This window comes from Psittacula echo (genome assembly GCF_963264785.1).
Source record: "Psittacula echo genome assembly, chromosome: 2".
In the NCBI taxonomy this organism is placed as follows: domain Eukaryota; kingdom Metazoa; phylum Chordata; class Aves; order Psittaciformes; family Psittacidae; genus Psittacula; species Psittacula echo.
This window is the reverse complement of record NC_137737.1, coordinates 102,282,975-102,306,044: the sequence shown is the minus strand read 5'-3', so window position 1 is coordinate 102,306,044 and position 23,070 is coordinate 102,282,975.

The following is a 23,070-nucleotide window of genomic DNA, read 5'->3' as shown; positions in this document are numbered from 1 at the left end:
TACCCGATCTACAAAATCCGTGAAATTACTCCGACTTTCTGCCTCACATGCAGCCACGGCTGATGCTGACCTTCAGCTTGATGCACCCTTCGAAGCGCTTTAAGTGCCGTTCGCCCCACTGCCACCCAGTGTCGCCCTCTCAGCCGCCTTATCTGGTCCTGCGGAGTAGCAAATTGCCCTTCACCCGTTAACGTGTCTGTCGTGGTCCCCGCCAAAGGGCCACCCTGCCCCCTGTCTGTGGCTATCAGCGCAGCAGCTTCCTCCTGCCAAAGCTCTAAAAATAGCAACCATTTCGATGTCGGGAGTATACCTCGGAAAAGCTGCCTGGCATCATATGGAGACGTTGGAGTGGACAAAATGCACTCCACCAGGGTGGACACTTGTGGGGAGCTGATCCCATGCTGTTGGACCGCGCTAGCAAGATCTTTCAGGGTTTTAAGGTTGTACGGCTGCCACTCATACCCCCCCCGCAAGGCCTCCTGCAGCTAAAACCGGAAAAGCCTCCAGTGAGGGGGCTTGCCATTCGACTCCATTCAGCACACACTCTTTCGCAACCAGCCTCCAATCTGTTACACCTTTACCAGGCGGATAGACCTGAGTAAGCCGTGAGCATGCTTGATCTACTTGTCGCAAGGCCTCCTGTACTCCCTTTATCAACTGAGGTAATCGGTCATCTTCTACCTTTTTTACTCTGTTCTGCGGTCGGTTCACTGCTTCCCTCTCTCCCTCCGAATCTGATTCCTGCTTTTGTTCATGCCACTCATTCCAGTTATTTCCCCCCGGACCAACCCGCTGCGGTGGTTTTTCCCCCTCTTCGTCAGACCAGTGATACCTAGGACGTCCCCGCACCCGTTCTTTCTTCTTCGGGTACCAGATATCATCTGGATCCAGGGGTTTATGCAGGTTGTGTTCAATAGAGTCCTGAGGCAGTTGATCTTTCCCTTCTGCAATATGTTGCAGAGCCTCTTACATCTCCCTCCATGGGTAGGCGGGGGGTGATGGAGCCCCCCCCTCCCCCCTCCTCCACCGGTTTTCTTAACGGGCATACCAAACTTTCCTCCCTTACCGGAATTGCAGGGGCTGCCTGAGCCCCCTCGTAGGGGATCTCCCCCACGGGTGGCCAATTCGATTCGCCGAGAAGCGAGGCGCTGGTTTGGCAACCTTCCGCCGCCTCTGGTCCAGCGGCGTCAGTGTGTGGTGTACTGTACAATGCTATACGAGCTGCAAAAACGGCTTCATGTTCTTTCTGAGTCTTGGAGACAATATTTTAGATGGCACCCCATGTCTCCCCTAGATCTCCTGCTTTCTTTTCCCCAGCCAAGACCGCTTCCAAAAGCTCTTGGTGGATTCGTCCCCATCGGGAGGTATCTAATACGTCCACGGAGGCCTCCACCGCCATTAGATGCAGTGGCCCGCTGGCCCGGAGTGTATCACCTTCGGCAACCCTGCTTGCTGTGCGAAGGCCTTCAATACCTGTACCACGTGGCTCACATCCATCGCTATCACGTCGGGGTCACCACTTGTAGTTTCTCGCTACTCGTGTGGTGAGGGACAGAAGCACTAGTTCCCTCTGAACTAGGGTCAAGACATAGAGCATTCACGGAATGCAGGTCAACAACAGATTTATTGCGCAGTTAGAATTCCTTATATTTGCCGCCCAAGCACCTCCCCAGAGTCAGCTGGTTCCTGTCCCTCCTAGCAGCTTTCCATCACATCACGTGATCTTCCGTGCACCAAGCCCTACAGCAAACGAGATGTCAAGAACTGTTCACCAGCCTGAGATGAATATGATATAGCTTAGCTCACGTTCATGTGCCTGTACTGTCTTATCTCCAAAAAGAAGTGGGCAACATAAGAACTGCATGTGTGGCATGGAGCTTCTCATGTACTACTTGTGTCAATGCGCAGTGGGTGGCAGATAGCCACCTCACACTGGCCAGAGAGCTGTATGAAGGACCACACCAGTGACTGAGCATGCAGTCATAACAGGCTATAACCATTATACAGTTGACCATAATTGTGGTACCATCTCAAGCCTGACCCTGTTTTATTTGTTTGTACAGACAGGACCTATGAAACCTGTGAGACAGTAAAACAGAGGTGGATAACATCTGCAGAATATTAATAGGACATAGACTGATGGAAGATTATAATGTGCTATGAAATTAATTTACTTTTTGGTTCTTCCTTCTTTGAGAATGATGAATTTCAAAATTCTAGGTGTCTTTTGATGGATTCTGAGTGGTGTGCTTTTGTTAGCAATTCAAGGTCACTTTTAAGGAAGCCTCATCACTCCAGATGCATAAATTCATGCGTAAGTATCACAGAACTATAGTTGGAGTACAGTCCACATGTATCTGGGTCACATAGATACCAGCAACAGAATTCCCATACATTATGAGTCCTGCTTTGATTTCCAGCTGTAAGCTCCCTTTCTGTATATTTAGCAACTTTTTTTAAAACAGGCATACTTTACATCTTGCTTATGGATTGACAAAAGGAGTAAATTCTCCTCCAGAAAGATGTAAAGCATAGTCTCAACTCAGTATTAAAAGCCTATTTTAACCTCTGAAACCAGTGGGAACTCAGGGAATATAACAGGACTCATGGATGCAGAAAGCAGACATTACCACAAATCACATATAGTAAAAGTGTAATTGAGTGAGTGAGACTATATCTCAAGCACAAATCAATACTAGAAAACTAACCACATAATAGATTTTTTACTCTGTACTGTGTAAAGTTTTGAATTAACTTTAAGTTTGTAAAATTATTTCCTTGTGGAAATAATAATTTATTAGTCAGATTTTACCTTTATTAATATATGTATGAAACATGCTAATGATGATAGAATAAACTTTTTTTTTATTTTTACATTCATAATAAATAAAGTATTGCCAAGTCTATATCTCATAAAACTTAATAACTTGGATCCATCTGGCATGTTGAAAATGCTATGGCCTATCAGGATTTGGAACATGACCAAGAAAACACAAAGAACTGCAGTGTAAGGAAAAGGTTGCTTATGTTTTTTTAAAAAAATGGTGATTTAGCAAAACTCTCTTTTTTTTTTTTAAACACCAATCCAGAGAGGTACTTCAAGAGACAGCCACACCCAGCATGTTTGATATCTTCAAAATTCAAGAAAAGAGAAAAGCATTTTTCTATTTTCTATTTCTAAGTTCATGGAAAATGCAAAATCACTGTGAGAATTTTTTTTCTTCTGACTATCTTTGGACTCAATTGAGTCCTTATTGTGGCATTACAATACTTGAAAAATCTCTGTGTGTAAATAGCTGTAAAATTCTTTTCGATACATTAATATCTTGCATCAGTGCATAGAACATGTTCTGAAATCTTTTTGTATTTCTATCCAGAGTTGCTTTTTTTTGTTATAGCAACATTTTTGTCACTAAAATAATATGCTAGCAAATACTTTAATGGTATTTCAGAGCTGATTATGTATGATAGGCAAACCTGGAAAACCTTTTCAGTCTGAGTCTGAGACTGAGGAGTGATAATTAGTTATTTCTGTTGACTTATACATGAAACATTGCAGAATTATGACCTCTAATGCAAGTCTGATATCATCAAGGTCCAGTTAGAGATTCAGTCAGGTTTTTAATTTTGGCAGCTAACGCACTTAAATGTATCAAATTGGCAGTAGCAAAAACAAAGGGGAAATCTTTATTTTCTCCTGTTATTCCTCAATATATAGCCTGGGGAAAAAAGCCCTATTAGATGGAGTTGTAGTTCTTTCAATATAAATTATGAAATATTCTGATTTGTCACACACTGACTCCTCAGATTTCTCTGCAGCTATCATATTCTTTGTTATTTTATTTGAATTCATTGAAGGTTGGAAGGGACCTTAGAGATCATCTAATTCCAACTCCCTTGCCACAGCCAGGTATACCTTCCACTAGACCAGGTTGCTCAGAGCCCCATCCACTGCTCTTGAACACTTAGAGGGGTGGGACAGTCATAACTTGTCTGGGGAACCTGTTCCAGTGTCTCACTGCCCTCATAGTGAAGAACTTCTTCCTAATGTCCAATCTAAATCTACCCTCTGCCACCGTAAAGCCCATACCCCCTTTCCTGTCACTACATGCCTTGTAAAAAGTCCCTCTAGAGATGTCTTGTAGACCCCTTTATATACTGGAAGACTGTTATAAGGTCTCCTCTGAGCCATCTCTTCAGAATGAACAAGCTCAATTCTCTGCCTGTCTTCACAAGGAGAGATGCTCCAGCCCTCTGATCATCTTTATGGCCCTCCTCTGGACTCACTTGAGAGATCACGTCCGTCTTGTGTTGGGGGCCCCAGAGTTGAATGCAGTACTGCGGGTTGGGTCTCACAAGAGCAGAGGGGCAGAATCATTTCCCTCAGCCTACTAGTCATGCTCCAATTGATGCAGCCGAGTATACAGTTGACTTTCCAGGCTGCAAGCACACACTGCTGGCTCATGTTGAGCTTTTTGTCAACCTGCACCCCTCCCCAAGTCCCATTTCTCCTCAGGATTGCTCTCAGTCCAGTATCCACTCAGCCTGTATTTGTGCTTGGGGTTGCCTTGACCCAGATGTAGGACCTTGCACTTGATCTTATTGAACTCCATGAGGTTCACACGGGTCCAGTTCTCAAGGCTGTCAAGGTCCCTGGATGGCATCCCTTCCATCCAGTGTGCCAACCATACCACATATCTTGGTGTCATCAGCAAATTTGCTGAGGGAACACTCAATCCCACTGTCACAATACTGAACTCTGAGGAGCACCACGCTTCACTGATCTCCACTTGTACATTGAGCCTTTTACCACGATTGTTTGAGTGCAAACATCCAGCCAATTCTTACACACCAAATGGTCCATCCGTCAGATCCATACCTCTCCAATTTAGAGACAAGCATGTAGTGAGGGACAGTGTTAAATGTCTTGCACAAGTCCAGGTAGATTATGTTAGTTGCTCTTTGCTTATCCACCAGTGCCATGGCGCCACCATGGAAGGCCTCCAAATTTGTCAGGCATGATTTGCTCTTAGTGAAGCCATGTTGGCTGTCACAAATCACCCCCTTATTGGCAGTCACTATGGGAAAAAAATTGTGATAATTAGACATGTTTGTGCCTTGTATTGTAATTTTTAAGAAGTTTTTCTTTTCAGTCATCCTTTTTTTGATAATTAAATTCCAAACTTAAAATTTTCATCAGGTTTTAGAGTCACCCATTTACATTTTTATGTCTGCTTTGCAATTCAGTTTTTTTCTGTTTTAACATCAAGTACATGTGAAGGGAAATGAGATCACTTCATCTGTTTCCTCTCATTTTATATAATGGGTAGACTTGTCCTGTCTAAATTAGGCAAGATTTTTCCTTTAACAAAAAAGATGGGGGGAAAAGAATCTGAATACCACTAGAAGCAGAATAAGAAACATATATATTCCTTTACATTTGTTTAGCAGCAGAAAGCCTGAAGTGTACTATTTTTTCGAAAGGATTGAAGACACATGCAGAAAGAACATGAGTGACTTGATTTACAGACTGACCAGGATCTGAATATTCATATGGCCTAGTGATTCCAACTGCATTTGAGGCAAATTACATCCAATAATTACATCACAACCTTCTCTTTCAGAAATCATCAATAGCGTATCATCTAGAAAAATCTGAAAAACTAGTTAAGAGCAAAGATATATCTAGGGGACAAGTCAGCAGTATTTTGAGATCAAGGTTATCATCATCTACAGGGAGAGAGACTCTGCAAACATACTTTCCCAAGCACAAGGCCTAAAAAGCCTTCTAGCCTGACACAAACCATAATGATCTTAAGGTCCTTTCCAACCCTAACTATTCTATGAGTCTATAACATGCCTGAGGATGTGGATGTAGTATACCGCACAGCATTTTTCAGTTATACACTCTCTTGGTGGCTGATAAATAGTCAAGAAGTAGCATCCCTCTAAATATAACAAGCCAAGAGCCACTTGCACAGGGTTTTGAGGCCAAATGGGATGGCATCAGCTGCTCTGAGGGGAAGAGGTGCCTGCCAGGGCCAGGGCAACAACTGGGGCACCCTGGACATCTCCCTAGCCAAGCCTACACTGGGAGCATGCTGTAAACAGCAGTAGAGAAGTGTCAGTAATTCTACAGTTATCTGTTTTATTTAATGGTAAAACTGTAAATCAAGGAGAATGACAGTATTATATCCTTTTCACCTTCTATTAGAATTCAGCGTTCCCCTGATAGGAAATCAGTCTCTCCAGAGAGAAAAAGCTGAGCCTAGATTGATTCCTGAAATACTCTCAAGCTTCTGGGATTTAAGAGGAGATGGAAAATTGATTTGTGTTTCATGTGCTATATTCGTTATGGAACTTGTCTTCAGCTTCAATACTAGTATTTCTCCATTACAGTAATGTGTATGAAACCTGATTTACATTAGGCTTTTGTAATATGACCTTTTAACTCCCCAGACCAGAGGTGACTATTGATATTCTTCGCTTACTTTTTGCATGAGAACATGAGCTGCTTGAAACCTGTTTCTTAAGTCAGAACTTAGTGCTTCCTCTTCTGCTCTGTGAATGACCTCTCTGCTGAATATCCCTATAAAGGAGGAGACTGTTTTCAAGGCAGGAAGGAGGAGGCATTGGTCTATTCCACTGTCTCTGCTACATGAATTAAATATGATTAAAATGATGTCAAGTTTTAACTGTTAAAATTATAATTCCTGAGAGAAACAGAATAATGAGAGTTTCTTTTAGAAGGTATTCTGGTGAAGTATGCATATTCAGAAACATCTTGTAGACTGCATAAGGCAAATAGCTGTAGTACTTGTCAGCTCACTATTTGATTTAATTTCCCTTGGTAAGCATCAGTTTATTGTTTCTTAAGAAAAAAGATTTTGAAAATTGGACTAGTTTTGAAGACTACTTCAGTCCCTTGAAACTATTAAAATGATCACATCAATTTCATTTGTAATCCTAACCTTTCTCAAATGTGTTATGGAAGGTTTATTCTTGGTCATTTGTTTAGTTAAGTCTTGGTCTTGCTTGTTTCTATTATTATTATATACAAATATAAAATTAATTTTGATTAGGCCAAGTAAGCTGAACAATCTAAATTCCACAGTTCTAAAACACACTGAACAGCAGGAGGTTAGGAGATATAAAAATTAGACCTTGTTCAATGTCAGGAGGGTATGAATTCATATAGGGATTCCCATTTATGATGTTTGACTTTGTACAGCATAAAATAGATGTCTCAATGCAAAAATGATGACATATTGCTTTTATACAGTCTCTTAAACATGAATAAGATTCTGCAGATAATTCTCCTAGGATTTTCATTGGTTTTATTGGCATAAACAAATGGGAGCAGTTTGTATTCTTCTACTGCTATTTCAAAGACTTTAAAAATGCAACAAAGTGTAGTCTGTTCTTTTACTAGCATGTAATAAATACCCCCTTGATTGAGAAATACCATTTTTAGAAAATCTTATCTTTTTGTTCCTTTTCATCAAAGAATGCAGAAGCAAAGATTGTATCATCGTGTATTGCCATTGCCTCCTTAAAGTAATACATTCAAATGTTTTTTCCCTTGAGATCTTAAGATGCCAACACAGAGATACCAAGCAAACTTGCATTATCTATCTTTATGAAAGAGCTTAGTTATTACTTGGGTTCCTAAACATTCTCTTGAGTTTTCCCAAGGATGTGATGTGATGGCTAGTAACTGAAGAATCATAGAATCATAGAATGGTTAGGGTTGGGAAGGACCTTAAGATCATCTAGTTCCAACACCCCTGATTAAACACTACAGGAATTAGTCTTTTAGAAATCTTTCTGTTGTACCCAGCAGAAAACTCTAGACCACAAGTGTTCTTGTCTACTATGACAATATTTCTCCATTGTACAGCATAATGGGGAAAAAAACCCAATATGTACAATAACTCAGTAATCAAATTGTTTTTTTTCTCCATTTCTGTGTATCTTAAACCATAAAAAGATATTCCAGGTCAGGTGACCTGGTGGAAAACCAGAAAAAAGCACTTTCTCTACCTACTGGCAAAATGAGAAGTTGGTCAAAGACTGAGGTCCTTGATAAAGTTTTTGTCTAACAACATGGACTTCCATGCAACAAAAGTGATGCATAAATATTAGTGAGGAAAAGACACATTTGAATTTATATACTTTTACTTCTTCTTGATATTATGGATGTTTATTTTTTGTATAGGTATTGTAAAGTATGACAAAATAGATTTTTTTCTCACTATTTTCACTGATTAGAATCCACATGGCCCATAGCCAAGCCATGAGTAATTCATGTACATTTTTAGCCATTCTACAAACTTTAAGTATGATTTAAGCCTTTCAGAATTTTCTGAGTCTATGGATTACTAAAGCAACATTTGTTAAATATCACTTAACCCAATCTTTTTGTTTTTTTCATAGTTAAATGAAAATTAATCTTTTTTGGTGCCAGATACCTTGACCACATAATAATTGGTTACTTATTGCATCTACCTTTTCTTGGAATTAATATCATGAGTTAAGGGATTGTGAAACCTAAGAAAATTTTTTAATAGAAGTCTTCTGAATCATCCTCTACAAGATTATGCTAGCCTGTTGGGTGTTTCATATTAGATAGTCTGAGTTCTGTACTATGGTAAATATATTACCTACTCAGAAAACTAGAAGTTTACATCCATTTTTTTTGCAAGAACCAAGGGAATGAACTGTCAAACCATTGAGTCTCTACTAGAATCTAGGCCTAAATTATGTTTTAATTCCATCAAGCCACCAGTTAATCCACCAGATGTTGTAACGTAGGACATATATAAAATAGCTTGCTATTGCTATTCCTCCCCGGAAACAATGATCAATAGCAAACATGATAGATAGTGCTAGGCAGAGAAAGAGTGGTTCAGGTTGTGAAAGATGCTCATTACCTTTCGCCCTGCGGGACAAACTTTCATTTTGCAAAAGCACTAATACAAATACCCTTTCACTCAATCAGCACTTACTTGAAGCCTTCTGTACCCTGACTTGCAGCTCTAAAAATTGTGGCACAGAATTTTCCTCCCTTATGAGGAAAGGCTGAGGGAGCTGGGTCTCTATAGTTTGGAGAGGAGGAGACTGAGGGGTGACCTTATTAGTGTATATAAATATATAAAGGGGGAGTGTCACAAGGATGGAGCCAGGCTCTTCTCAGTGGCAAACAATGATAGGACAAGGGGTAATGGGTACAAACTGGAACACAAGAGGTTCCACTTAAACTTGAGAAGAAACTTCTTCTCAGTGAGAGTGACGGAACACTGGAACAGGCTGCCCAGGGGGGTTGTGGAGTCTCCTTCTCTGGAGACATTCAAAACCCGCCTGGACACATTCCTGTGTAACCTTATCTAGGTGTTCCTGCTCCAGCAGAGGGATTGGACTAGATGATCTTTTGAGGTCCCTTCCAATCTCTAACACACTGTGATACTGTGTGATACTGTGAAACTTTCCAATTTTTTCATTGTCAGAAACCCAATGTTTCTGGCTTTAAAACTGTTTACAGAAATGCTGTGTCCAAGAAGGCTACTCTCACATTTCCTGAGCCATTATCCCAACTCAGAGTCCTGAAATAAATTCCACTGCTTTTTCTTCTGCTATTTACTTTTCATAGAATCATAGAATCATAGAATAGTTAGGGTTGGAAAGGACCTTGAGATCATCTAGTTCCAACCCCCTGCCATGGGCAGGTACACGTCACACTAAACCATATTACCCAAGGCCTCATCCAACCTAGCCTTGAACACCGCCAATGATGGAGCATTCACAACCTCCCTGGGCAACCCATTCCAGTGCCTCACCACCCTAACAGTAAAGAATTTCTTCCTTAGATCCAATCTAAACTTCCCCTCTTTAAGTTTGAAACTGTTACCCCTTGTCCTGTCACTACAGTCCCTGATGAAGAGTCCCTCCCCAGCATCCTTGTAGGTCCCCTTCAGATACTGGAAGGCTGCTATGAGGTCTCTTTTCTCTAGTTCAACCTAGGGACTGTGTACAGTTTCCTAATATTCAGCGTCTTTGTCTAGATAATGCAATGGGTTGCTGTTAACTGAGATATAAGTCAGAGTATTACATAGCATTATTTATTAAATTAGGGTTGTTATCATTTCATCTTGTCATCAAAAAAGAAATTATGCCTGTGGCTACTTATCCCAAATATTCCTATACAACGACAAAACATCTGAGAATAAAAGACAAAATTGCTTTTTCTTCTTGTCTATCAGAAGGAATCTAATGTACTGTTGCAAAAAATTGTTTCCATTGCAGGAAAGCCATTCATGATTTAGTGCCCTAACATTATTCAACATGTATTGAAAGCTGTTTTGAAAGGATGAAGTGCCAAATATATGTGAAAAATGTATTGTGTTTTTACCTTAAATAGCATCTTCTTACAGCCTTCCTCCGTGTTTTCCAAATCAGAAATTGGATAGGAGGGAAATGGATCAAATTCGAGCTTAATAACAGCAACAACAAAAAAAAAGAAAGGGAAAAAAAACCAGCAAAAGTTTGATAAAGACACATTTAGGCTCCAATCCGTATAATTTTGAATAATTTATTTATTTATTTATTTACTTACCATATTCTTTCTTACAGATTTACATACATATTTATAAAAATACTTAGTGATATGGTGACAGATATCACTTAAAACAAAAGAAAATAAAACAAAACAAAACCCAAACTGCGTTACTTCATCATGTCACAATTGCATCTTTAAAGATTTCTGCAGTTGACACTTCTGCATGGAAATATCGATATCTTTCAGTGTTTTCTGGTATATTTTTTTATATAATCTTCCTCTGAGAATAACTAAGAAAAATAAATTTTGTGGAGAGATGTTTCAGCCTAAGTTTTTTATTTTTTTTAATTCTCTTACTGTTATAATTGCATTGTTGGCTATTGTAAAGCTCCAGAATAGAAATTTAACATATAAAGTACCCTATTTCATATGATCCTTATTTCATATAGTTTACTTTGGTCAACAACATAGACCAGACAGACATGTGGTGAGGAATTAAACCTCTCATATTCAACAAGTGTCTCCTCTAAATTCTTTTTTACGATCTGCTCCTGATCTCACTTTCACATGAGCTTACATATTTCCTTTCTGAAAATAATGATTATTTCTCTCGTTATGCATACAGTTATGTCGTTTCATTTCCCAGACAGTGAAAAAAATCAACCTTATAGTCTATATTCTCTTATATTTTCTAATTGTTAATTTTTCAGAAGAAAAAGAAGACTATTTAAAGCCCTGACATCACCAGGTGAATTTTATACTAGGGCTTCTGGAGGAAGAGTCACTGGTGTCTCTCTAGGTTCTGTTGCTGCTTTTCAAAGTATTCTTGGTACAACACCAAACTAACAATTCATAGTTGTGAGCACTACTTATGGTAACGCCTTTTCTGGATCTGCCATTTTGTGATCAAAGAAAGTAAAGAGACAGCAAAATGCTTACTTGACAGTTTTGATCTGCTTTAGAAATGACACTGACAAACAGCAACAATGTGATCTGATGGATGGCATTTAATGATTGCTACGTCATGCAGACATACCTTTGGTTCTACTGATTTCCATCCCTTTCCTTCCCTTTCTGCTTGAGCTCAGACAACGATTTATCTTCGGAAGTGGAAATCCTTTTTACAACAAAGAGCTTGTAAACTGGGACTGTGAAGGCATATAGTGTGAGAACATCCCTACAGAGTGCGGCACAGGACAGCAATCCTAACAAAGAAAAAAATTCTTGCTAATTTATAGCTCCGTAGTGGAAAGTGAAAAAAGCAAAGCAAAGCAAGTCTGACTTAAAATACAAGAATTAAACAGTGATGTGAATAGCAGAAACCACAGTGTTTCTCCACAGTTTTCTAGAACAACTTCTTTATAATTTGCTAATGTGTCCAAGGAGATGTTATGAGCTTGGTTATTCATTCTCCTACTGAAACAAGCAAATAGGTCAGGGGAAAATATCCCAGAAACAGAGCTTCCTTGAAGTCCTGCAGTCTAAATGCCAGGCAACTTCATGCTGTATTCAGACTAATTAATGATTAATATTGTTGATGTATTCTCAGGCAGCAGAATTATCCTTCAACAATTTTCAGTACATGTCAGGAAAATCTCATAGAGAAGTCAATGCAATTATCCATTTCCTAGATCCCATTATTATATCATATATAACAGGTTTGACAACATCTTAGCAATAGTTACCACATAATTTGATATGAGTAGGGTCTCCTTTACAGTTATAATATATATAGAATGCATAGTGAATGTCTACTTTAATGGACCATTTAATAATCTCTAAATGGGATACGAGTAAAGAATAAAAAAAATCTTCATTTTTATGATACATTTTGACCCATTCCTATTTATGTCCAGAATATACATCTAAGTTCAAACAACAGCCAAAATTGAACATAATTTCCAAATGTAATGAAAACACAATTTCTCTTGGATAAGAACTTAAATAAAATAATGAATGAAGTAATTGCATTTTTTTAGCATATTACTAATACTAATCATAATTTTCATTGTACCTAAGACTTCCATCTTATCTCTTTCGTTTAAGGATCTTAGAACTCATTACTGGTTTAAGAGTCCAGACATCTTTATAAGGTGAATAAATGTTATATTCATTTTGCAACAAGAATATTGGCAGAAAATTATCTTCTGTGAGAGTCACTGAAAAGTGTTCCAGGTTCTGTTCCTTCTCTCCCTGCTTTATATTTCTGCATATTTCAACTAACCTATCACTATTGCTTCAAAATTGAAACTGTTTCAGCAAGTCAGAATTCAAGAAAGCTGCTACATTTTTAACTGATTTGCCCCTACAGCTCAGTATGTATACTTATTTCTTAGTCACTCATTTTCTTGCACTTATATTTGCATAATGATAGAGGAGTTTTATCTGAGTAGTTTAGCATAGTATGCAAATTCCCTTACACTGAATTGCACGCAGCTATTATTAGCCAAGCAAAGTACAGGGATTTACATTAATCAATGTATTGCTCTTTCTCAGCCATTTTATTGCAGTTATCTAAATCTCATAGCTCTGATTATCTAAGAGAAGAAAGAAAGACTTTTGAGAAAACTGAGCTGGAATGAACTGAAGTTTTGTAATTGCCACATTTTTTATTGACCACAGTTCTGTGAACCACATGGTCTCACAGCTTTTATCATGCAGGTTACATAGGTGAGAACAACTGTAATGGCTAAAACTGTACAATAATCTGGGTGAAGGCACCATTGTAGGTTTGTAAGATAAAACATGTTGTGTAAGTGTGTAATTCATCTTAGTCTGTTCTGTAAAACAAACAGTAATTTTCTCTTAAATCTACAGTTCGTTGATAACTATATCTTTCAGAAATATTTTACATTTAAAATATAGAAAGATAAAATGTTCTCAGTGAAGCATAGCTACCTAAAGATATGATAATAACTATGGCATTAGCAATAAAGGGCCAGAATTCCCAGTATTATAGACTATCACCACTCTGTTGACTCTGAATGAAAAAGAATGATTTACAGAGGGTCTAAAGAAAGCTGTCCAAGATATGTAAGTCACTTAGAAGCTCAGGTGTAGAGAACTCCAGCTCCTAATTGTGTAGGCACATCTTCAACCATTTTGCTTATTTGTTCTAGGAGAAATTTAAGAATAAGAATGTACATTTATTCTTAGATCATTCATCCTCCACTTCAGAAGCGCTTAGGGTGTTATAGCTGAGAGAAAATATGTCACAAAAAATAACAAGCACAATATTTTCTTCATAAGGAGACAAATACTCTCTTTTCTTTGTTTTTAGATCAGCTGCAGTCTAGTGGCTAAGACACTATGTGGGGAGGTGACATCAGAACCACGAAGTCCACTCCCCCCCCCACACACCTTTCTTCCCTCCGCTTCTGGAGGGACGGGGAGGAGAATCAGAAGAATGCAGCTCCCATAGGTTGAGATAAGAACAGTTTAATAACTAAGGTATAACACAAATCACTACTGCTACCACCAATAATAATGATAAAGGAAATAACAAGCAAGAGAATACAACCACTCACCAACCGGTACCTCACCCCCACCCCGCAGTGATCTCGCCCTTCCGGGAACTCTCAGTTCTACCTCCTGGGCATGACGTGCTGTGGTATGGAATACCTCTTTGGCTAGTTTGGGTCAGGTGTCCTGTCCCTGCTTCCTCCCAGCTTCTCCTCCTTCCTGGCAGAGCATGAGACTCACAAAGTCCTTGATCAGTCTAAACATCGCTGTTATCAGCTCTGTTCCCAGGCCAAAAGTCAAAAACACAGTGCTGCAACAGCTACTAAGAAGGAGAAAAACTGACTGCTACTGCTGAACCCAGGACAGTGTCCACCCCTTATTCCATACCATTCACGTCATGCTCAGATCCCACATTTTCAATATACCATCACTTTCATCTCAGTGCACTCTTATCTTAGTGCACGGACCAATCCCTATAAAGCTGCTGAGTCCATTCGGTCCATGATGGTGGGCTCCATCTCTTGTAACAGTCTTTCAGAGCAGGAGAGGCCCATTGCAAAGTCCACCCCTCGATCATGAGTCCATCTCTGTGTTGCATCTCTGCCCTGATGGCCTGAAGTGTCTTGGGCCCATCAGGCTCAAAATAATTCACCCTCCCCTGCAGCAGTCTCTGCAACTTGTCGTCGGGGACTCCACACAGCTGCCTTCCATCTCCGACGCTTCCAAAGCACTGGAGGGGCCCAGTGGATTAGATACTCGCCCATACTGTCCCACACACCATGACACTCATGACTGTCCAGCCTCGGGGAAAACCTCTCGGTCCCCCTGTATTGTCTAAACCCAGACAAGACCCAAACCTGACTCTGCTTAACTCTTGGAATCAGACAAAATGGTTGTGGGTAAAACACACTCTGTGTGTGTGCCAACATGGTGATCCCCATCACAATCAGCAGGCAGGTTCCAAGGGTACCCAAAGGCCATTCAAAACCTTCAGAACTCTCAAATGCTGCTGCTGTACTTGTCACTGGGGCTGTAGCTGCTGTGCTTGCTGGCTCTCTCACCACCAGCTTCCCTTCTTCTGAGTCCAGATCTTCCTCCTCTGCCTTGCTGGAAAGTGCTGCGGGGTCTCCTGCATCCTCCTGCGGCTCAGGCTCACGGGGCTCAGCGGACGGCTGCTGTGGGATGCTCTCGGCCGCCGCGGGGCCGGGCTCGGCTGTGGGGCTCGGCTCCTCCGCCGCCTCCTCCCGCTGCTCGGCAGCTGCCTCCTTCCCCTCCTCGGCAGCTGCCTCCTTCCCGGCCTTCGGCCCCGCTCCCGCCACCGCTTGGTCCCCGGGGCTGCTCTCCCGGGCCGCTTCGGCCTCCGCCGGCTCCCGGGGCCGCTCCCCCTCAGCTCCCCGCAGCCTTACAAAGGCGGAGGCGAGGACAAGGGCCAGGATGGTGAAGAGCAGCGGGACGGCCAGGTGCAAGCTCACGGCCACGTCCATCCCGCCCTGCTGCCGGAGCCCCCCCGCATTACAAGCCATTACCATAAAATACAATGAAACAAGAACCTTAGCCCAAGTCCCACACTTGATAAACACTAACACAGCAAATACCGGCTCTAAGTAAGCTACAGCATGTTGAAACTGTGACATCAAGAGAAACAACTTTGAGAGCCAATAAATCAGCATTGTGCCTTGGTCAGATCTGTTGTTATCTCAACCCTTCAAGCCCCACGTTGGGCGCCAAAAAATAACTGTCGTGGTTTAAGCCCAGGCCGTAAATCAGAACCACGAAGTCCACTCCCCCCCACACACACCTTTCTTCCCTCCGCTTCTGGAGGGACGGGGAGGAGAATCAGAAGAATGCAGCTCCCATAGGTTGAGATAAGAACAGTTTAATAACTAAGGTATAACACAAATCACTACTGCTACCACCAATAATAATGATAAAGGAAATAACAAGCAAGAGAATACAACCGCTCACCAACCGGTACCTCACCCCCACCCCGCAGTGATCTCGCCCTTCCGGGAACTCTCAGTTCTACCTCCTGGGCATGACGTGCTGTGGTATGGAATACCTCTTTGGCTAGTTTGGGTCAGGTGTCCTGTCCCTGCTTCCTCCCAGCTTCTCCTCCTCCCTGGCAGAGCATGAGACTCACAAAGTCCTTGATCAGTCTAAACATCGCTGTTATCAGCTCTGTTCCCAGGCTGAAAGTCAAAAACACAGTGCTGCAACAGCTACTAAGAAGGAGAAAAACTGACTGCTACTGCTGAACCCAGGACAATGCTTCAGCCCTCCTTCTTATGACAAATGTGAACTAGGTTTTTCAGTCTTGAAAAACAGGTTTATTAAACACATTAAACAGTTTTGCATTTGTTTACCTGCACAGAGGCACTCACAACAGGAATTTTCTGGCTACGCCCAAGGTGTCAGGGATGGATATATGACAATCCAGGCTAATCCAAAAAAAGGTGCAGAGGAGAAAGCAGAAAAGTAACAGTGATCTAACCCTAATATTCTGTTTTGCAAGATATGGCAACTATTAGAATATTTATTGTAATCTTCTTTGTACTGTCTTTATAATCAACTATCTACGTTGTTTTGTGCATTTTTTTTCCTTTAAGCTTTCTCTGTGCTATGTACATGCAAAAACACATGCACATGTCTACTGCAACATGTTCTGTTGAATTTCCTATCAGCTGAAAAGCATTAGAGCTATCACGGTCTCATAAATTAAATGTCTGTACAGGATAATTATATACGTTTCTGAGAACACCTAAAATGAGCCTTTAGGGCAACTTTCTAGCAGCTTTTTTGAAGCTGTGCAAAGCAGCTAGACCTGCGACCAAGAACTGTTCTCAGTTTTAGTTTACTAAAATTAGGAGTTGCAAATACTTGTAATTGCTAGCACGTTTGCGGCAGATAAAATAAAGTACTCATTAGTACTTTACTCATTAATGTAAATATAAAAAGAATTCACCTCATAAAGAAAGATATCCTTAACCTTAAATTTACAAATGTAGCAGTAAAGCTACTTAACGATCTCTGGAGATCAATTAAGAAGGACCTAAGGGATTAGCACATATTTTGTCTAAAGATGTTGGACTTAAATAATTTCCTTCTTTTTAAATTCAGAACCCTAATTTGGCACCTCATCTATTTATATAATATATATATGTATATATGCACACGCATATTTATAGAATCATAGAAAGATTCTATGAATAGAATAAATTCTATATATAGAATAAATAGAAAGGACCTTAAGATCATCTAGTTCCAACCCCCCTGCCATGGGCAGGGACACCCCACACTAAACCATGACACCCAAGGCTCTGTCCAACCTGGCCTTGAACACCGCCAGGAATGGAGCATTCACAACCTCCCTGGGCAACCCATTCCACTGCCTCACCACCCTTACAGTAAAGAATTTCCTCTTTATATCCAATCTAAACTTCCCCTCTTTAAGTTTTAACCTGTTACCCCTTATCCTATCATTACAGTCCCTAATGAAGAGTCCCACCCATCATCCCTATAGCCCCCTTCAGATACTGAAAGGCTGCTAGGAGGTCTCCACACAGCCTTCTCTTCTCCAGGCCGAACAGCCCCAACTTTCTCAGCCTGTCTTCATACGGGAGGTGCTCCAGTCCCCTCATCATCGTCGTGGCCCTCCTCTGGACTTGTTCCAACAGTTCCATGTACTTTTTATGTTGAGGGCACCAGAACTGTGCGCAATACTCCAAGTGAGGGGTCACAAGAGCAGAGTAGAGGGGCAGGATCGCCTCCAGCAAACCAACTGAACCACACAGCTTGGTGTCATCGGCAAACCTGCTGAGGGTGTACTCAATCCCACTGTCCATGTCAGCGACAAAGATATTGAACAAGATCGGTCTCAACACCAATCCCTGAGGGACACTACTCCAGCTGGACATTGAGCCATTGACCACATCTCTTTGCATGTGGCCATCCAGCCAGTTCTTTACCCAATGAGTGGTCCACCCATCAAATTGATGTCTCTCCAATTTAGAGACAAGAATGTCAGGTGGGACAGTGTCGTATGCTTTGCACAAGTCCAGGTATTTACAATAGATGCTTTTAAAAAGGAATATTAAAGAATCAGTATCTTCATAGTGGCACCTACTGATGGCCTGAAAGAAATATTGATCTTCCTATGTCTGGTACACAGGGAGACATTTCTTTCCAACTGACAACATCTTTCCAAAATTAGTCATTCTATTCAGAGTTAGTGGTGTTGCAGTCTCTTACTTTTGCCTCCAAAAATTTAAATAGATTAATATTCCATCAAGAGGCCTTGATGAGGACCTAATACATGTCTCTTACTTCCAAAGCAGAATAGCCTATACTCTGCAAGGAGTTTGGTCATCTGGGTGTATGCAGTCATGCTCTGAGAAGCATGTGCTCTCCTAATCTGTGAAGGTCTCTAAATATGGGTCAGGCTGACATGAGAGATAGTTCAGTCTGCAGCAGAAATTCTTCACACTAGGCAAAAAGATAAAATATAAAGTACCTGAGAACTGTAAGATAGGAAATGGCCACAAAGATACCTGCAAGTCTCCAAAGCTTGGTAGCTACTGAGATGGGTTTTTTAGAACCACAGTTTTAATGTAATGAAAATCCATTTTAGGTGCTTTTGTGGATCTGATTCTTTTTGTGGATCTGATTCTTTCTTATCCTCACCAGGAACTTGATTAAGCTTTTCTTTAAAAGCTTTGACTAAATTAGACTCTTGTTACTAAGAAGAAAAGTAGCATCTTTGTTTACCCTTACAAATGGGAAAATGGTTGATTGAATTTGTATTCATAACACTTTGGTAAAGAATGAAAGACAATTAAATCTGACAGGGAGATCTAATAAATAATTCACTGGAAGAGCTGGGAGATGCACAGTAGTTTCTCTTGTGACAACTGTAAGGAATCCAAAAAGATTTGTTGTCTTCTGATGCTGAACAAGCTTAGAATAAAAGCAAGAACCGGAAAAGCACTATTGCTTCTCATGCTTGTCAGCTCCTCACAGCCAGGTTTTTGCCTACAGCTTCTGTTAGCTTTTTCTTCCTGGCCTCCTGGAATATTACATGCATTTTCTGTTGTTGTCTTTGAACAGAGGGGTACAAAATCTGAAGTACAAAACTTGGGCTGATTCTCAAACTCAAAGGAGTTGCACAGTGTTCAGTCACAGAATTACTGATTGAGGCTGGATCTGTAGTAGACGTGTGGATGGCAGTCAGGTAATGCTCAGGTTTGCATGCAAGTGTATCGGTCTTCCAAACCAAGTACAGACCTCAGGGGGTACAAACTGAACTGGATCAAACCTTAATAAAATGGAAAAACTGAACCAAACAAAATCCTTTCCCACATGTAGGAAAAGGAAAATATGATGCAATTATTTTAGACAACATTAGATGGTTCTTACAAGTATCTGTGAAAGGCTAACATTTAATGGCAATTTGCTTTGAGATTTAATGAAAAAAAACCAAAAAACACTGTTCATATTAAAATGATCGTGAACAGTTTTGTTTGCTAAATAAAATTAGGCTGTAAAGAGACAGATTGTTAAGATGGCAGCAAAAAATGAATTTGGGGACATTAATGTTTTCATCAGGGAAATAATCCAAAATGTCACTATATTTCTGGAGTTCTTTTTCTTCCTGTAGGTTTTACGGACACATTAACAATATAAAAATATCATGGAATAGTTCTTTGTCGAAAATAAGGTTTCTTCTTCCAGTATCTTGCCTAATGGCAAATATTTACAATTTCATGAGACTACCCAAGGGTTTGTGTTCCTTTGTGTTTTCAGATGCCAAAGGATTATTCCAGAGTAAAACAGAAGCATTCTGAAATGTCTAGTAGTTATGAAGATTTTATGGTTTTGATAATTTGTCCTTTTGGCCTTTTTAGACACACAAATGTGTATGAGATTAATGCTATTTGAAAAGCAAAATGTGCCTATCTATAAAATTTACATTTAATTATTACCAATTAAGACTGTCTATGGATTTTACAGTTTGATTTTATGTAACTTAGAGGTGAAGGTTCACCCACTGTTTCCGAGGGACACAGAGCATAAAACCTAGAGGGCAGTGAGGTAAGATTGCAGAAAGGGAAATGGCAGATTTGTGGCAGCAAAAATATTAATGTATTATCACATAAGATTTTAAATATTGCCTATCAGATCAGTTGCTGATAAAGTGGTATTAAATTAATTAAAATTACAACAATAAGATGCACAGAGCAGCAAGAAAGTTCTTTTTTCAGTCTTTATGAGAAATACAGTTCTGGTTCATTAGGTAATTGAAGATATGGCTTTTGACCTGCAGAACTGATGGCCTACTCAAAATTGCTTCAGATTTTGTATGACATCTCTTGGTAAGAAAAGAACAGCAGTGGTGGCTTAAAGCCATTAGTCTCTCTGGCTAGACCTTTTTTACTAGAACTGACATTTTATTAGAAGTATGCCTCAGCTATTTTCCCAACATGCAGCTGCTCAGAATTCTGTCCTCTCTCTAGTTGCCTGTTATCCAAATAAACAAAAAATTACTGAAAGTTTAGGGTTTAAATTTGTATGTAAATCTAACTGTTCGTTTTAATTTCTAAGTTCTACATTTGTGTTTTTTAATGAGTTTGGATTTTCATTTTGGTTTTAACTTTCTCTTTTTTCTGATGTCATTTCAAGGCCCATGTATTTTATGTCTGATTTCAAAGCTTTACATATTTGTAAAGATAACCAATTGCATAAACCAAGAACAGAGGTGTGCAGGCACACATGCACGCACATGTGGACACACCATTATAAAATACAACATGGGAAAAAGTCTCATGATTCCTATTTCTAGTTTTGATGAGTAATTCTGGCCTTTCCTCCTCATTGAATAAAAATTCATCTCTGCATTTTACTGAGGATATCTGGCTGAAACTAGTGGCACCTGCTTTACAGTTTTTGCTGCCACATGCAAGCTGGAAAACATTCGTTCAGGTGAACCTCCTCTGGCACAATAAATGGTTACTAAACAATTTGCTGCCCTTAATATTTTCCTGTTTTAGGCAACTACCGGTTCTGCCTGTGTGGTAGAACTGGTTCTAGGAATAGTTGATCCCTCACATGTTTCTTCTTAACTCACTTTTTATGTTTGGCCCTGTACAATATAGCTGACTGATCTTCTAAAATAACATTGGCTCATCTGGCTATCCAGATGCAAGGGAGGATCCCTTCCCAAATGTTATGCGTAGCACAAGCTCTCTTTTTTTCTGATCACAAAATTAGAGAAGTTTCATTTTGTTGCCATTGCATTCTACTGTACTTTCATTTTTTGGTACTGAATTCACATTTTAGCCTCTTGACTTCATTTCTGTCACCGTGCTGAGCTTACATTAACCCCTTTAACAGTTTTTCTCCCCTCATATGTTCTTTAATTCACTATCTTCTTACTGTCTCCTTCTTTTCCTTTCACCCTCTGGCAGGCTACCACTTTCTTGTCACTTTCACTGCCCTGCAATAGATGGTGTGTACTCTGATAGCCCTCGAGCTACTGATAAGTATTCTTTTGCTGTGCGCCAGGAAGCCACAGACTTAAACATAAAAGAAATAGATAGTAAAAAGTATTAGAAAACTACAAACTCTAACTTTTTCTCACTTTCGGTCTACCCTCATCCTTAGAGCAAAACTATTATGCCATTACTTCTTAAGAAAAACAATGTAATAACTTTAAAAATGTTGATTTTTTTATTAGCTACTACCAGTAATTTTGCAAAGGAAAATAATTTCATTTTGTTATGTTGACATTTTGTCCCATGGGTCAGAGAACAGACTGTTCTGAAAGACCTATGTTCCTTTTTATCATTCTAATCACGATAACCTGTAATAATTTTCTAACCTAGGAAACAATAGAGATTTTTTTTCTTCAGTCAATAGGTACTAAGTGTTAAAATAAAAATTAAATACCCATGACTGGAAAAAATTTAGTATTACATTACCACACTGTTCACGTCCATTTTTCCCACCTAATGGCCCATATTTAATTTTTCAGATTTTTAAATTTTGGGATTAAAAAATACCATATTCCTACACAAAATTATGTATTAGATTCTTGAGATTATCAGTGTAAGTAAAATATTGCTTCAAGTATCGAATCATAGAAGAGTTAGAGTTGGAAATGACCTTAAGATCATCTAGTTCCAACCTCTCTGCCATGGGCAGGGACACCTCACACTAAACCATGCCACTCAAGGCTCTGTCCAACCAGGCCTTGAACACCTCCAGGGATGGAGCATTCACAACTTCTCTGGGCAACCCATTCTAGTGCCTCGCCACCCTTACAGTAAAGAATTTCTTCCTTATATCTAACCTAAACTTCACCTCTTTAAGTTTTAACCCATTACCCCTTGTCCTATCACTATAGTCCCTAATGAAGTGTCCCTCTCCAGCATCATTGTAGGCCCCCTTCAGATACTGAAAGGCTGTTATGTGGTCTCCATGGAGCTTTCTCTTCTCCAGGCTCAACAGCCCCAACTTTCTCAGCTTGTCTTCATACGGGAGGTGCTCCAGTCTTCTGATCATCCTCATGGCCCTCCTCTGCACTTGTTCCAACAGTTCCATGTCCTTTTTATGTTGAAGACACCAGAACTGTACACAATACTCCAAGTGAGGTCTCACGAGAGCAGAGTAGAGGGGCAGGATCATCTCCTTTGACCTGCTGGTCACATTCCTCTCGGTGCAGCCCAGGATGAGGTTGGCTTTCTGGGCTGCGAGTGCACACTGAAGCTGGCTCATGTTCATTTTCTCATTGACCAACACCCCCAAGTCCTTCTCCACAGGGCTGCTCCAAATCTCTTCTCTGCCCAACCTGTAGCTGTGCCTGGGATTGCTCTGACCCAGGTGTAGGTGAATACAGTGGTTTAATATTTTATTAAACAAATAATAATATTCTTTCTGGATGAAAGGCTCCAATATTCTAGAGCGGCAAGCCACTTGTCACTCTAGAATATTGGAGTCTTTCATCCAGAGAGAATCATTCCACTACAGAGAGGGTTTTTTTGATATAAACATGAATCAGC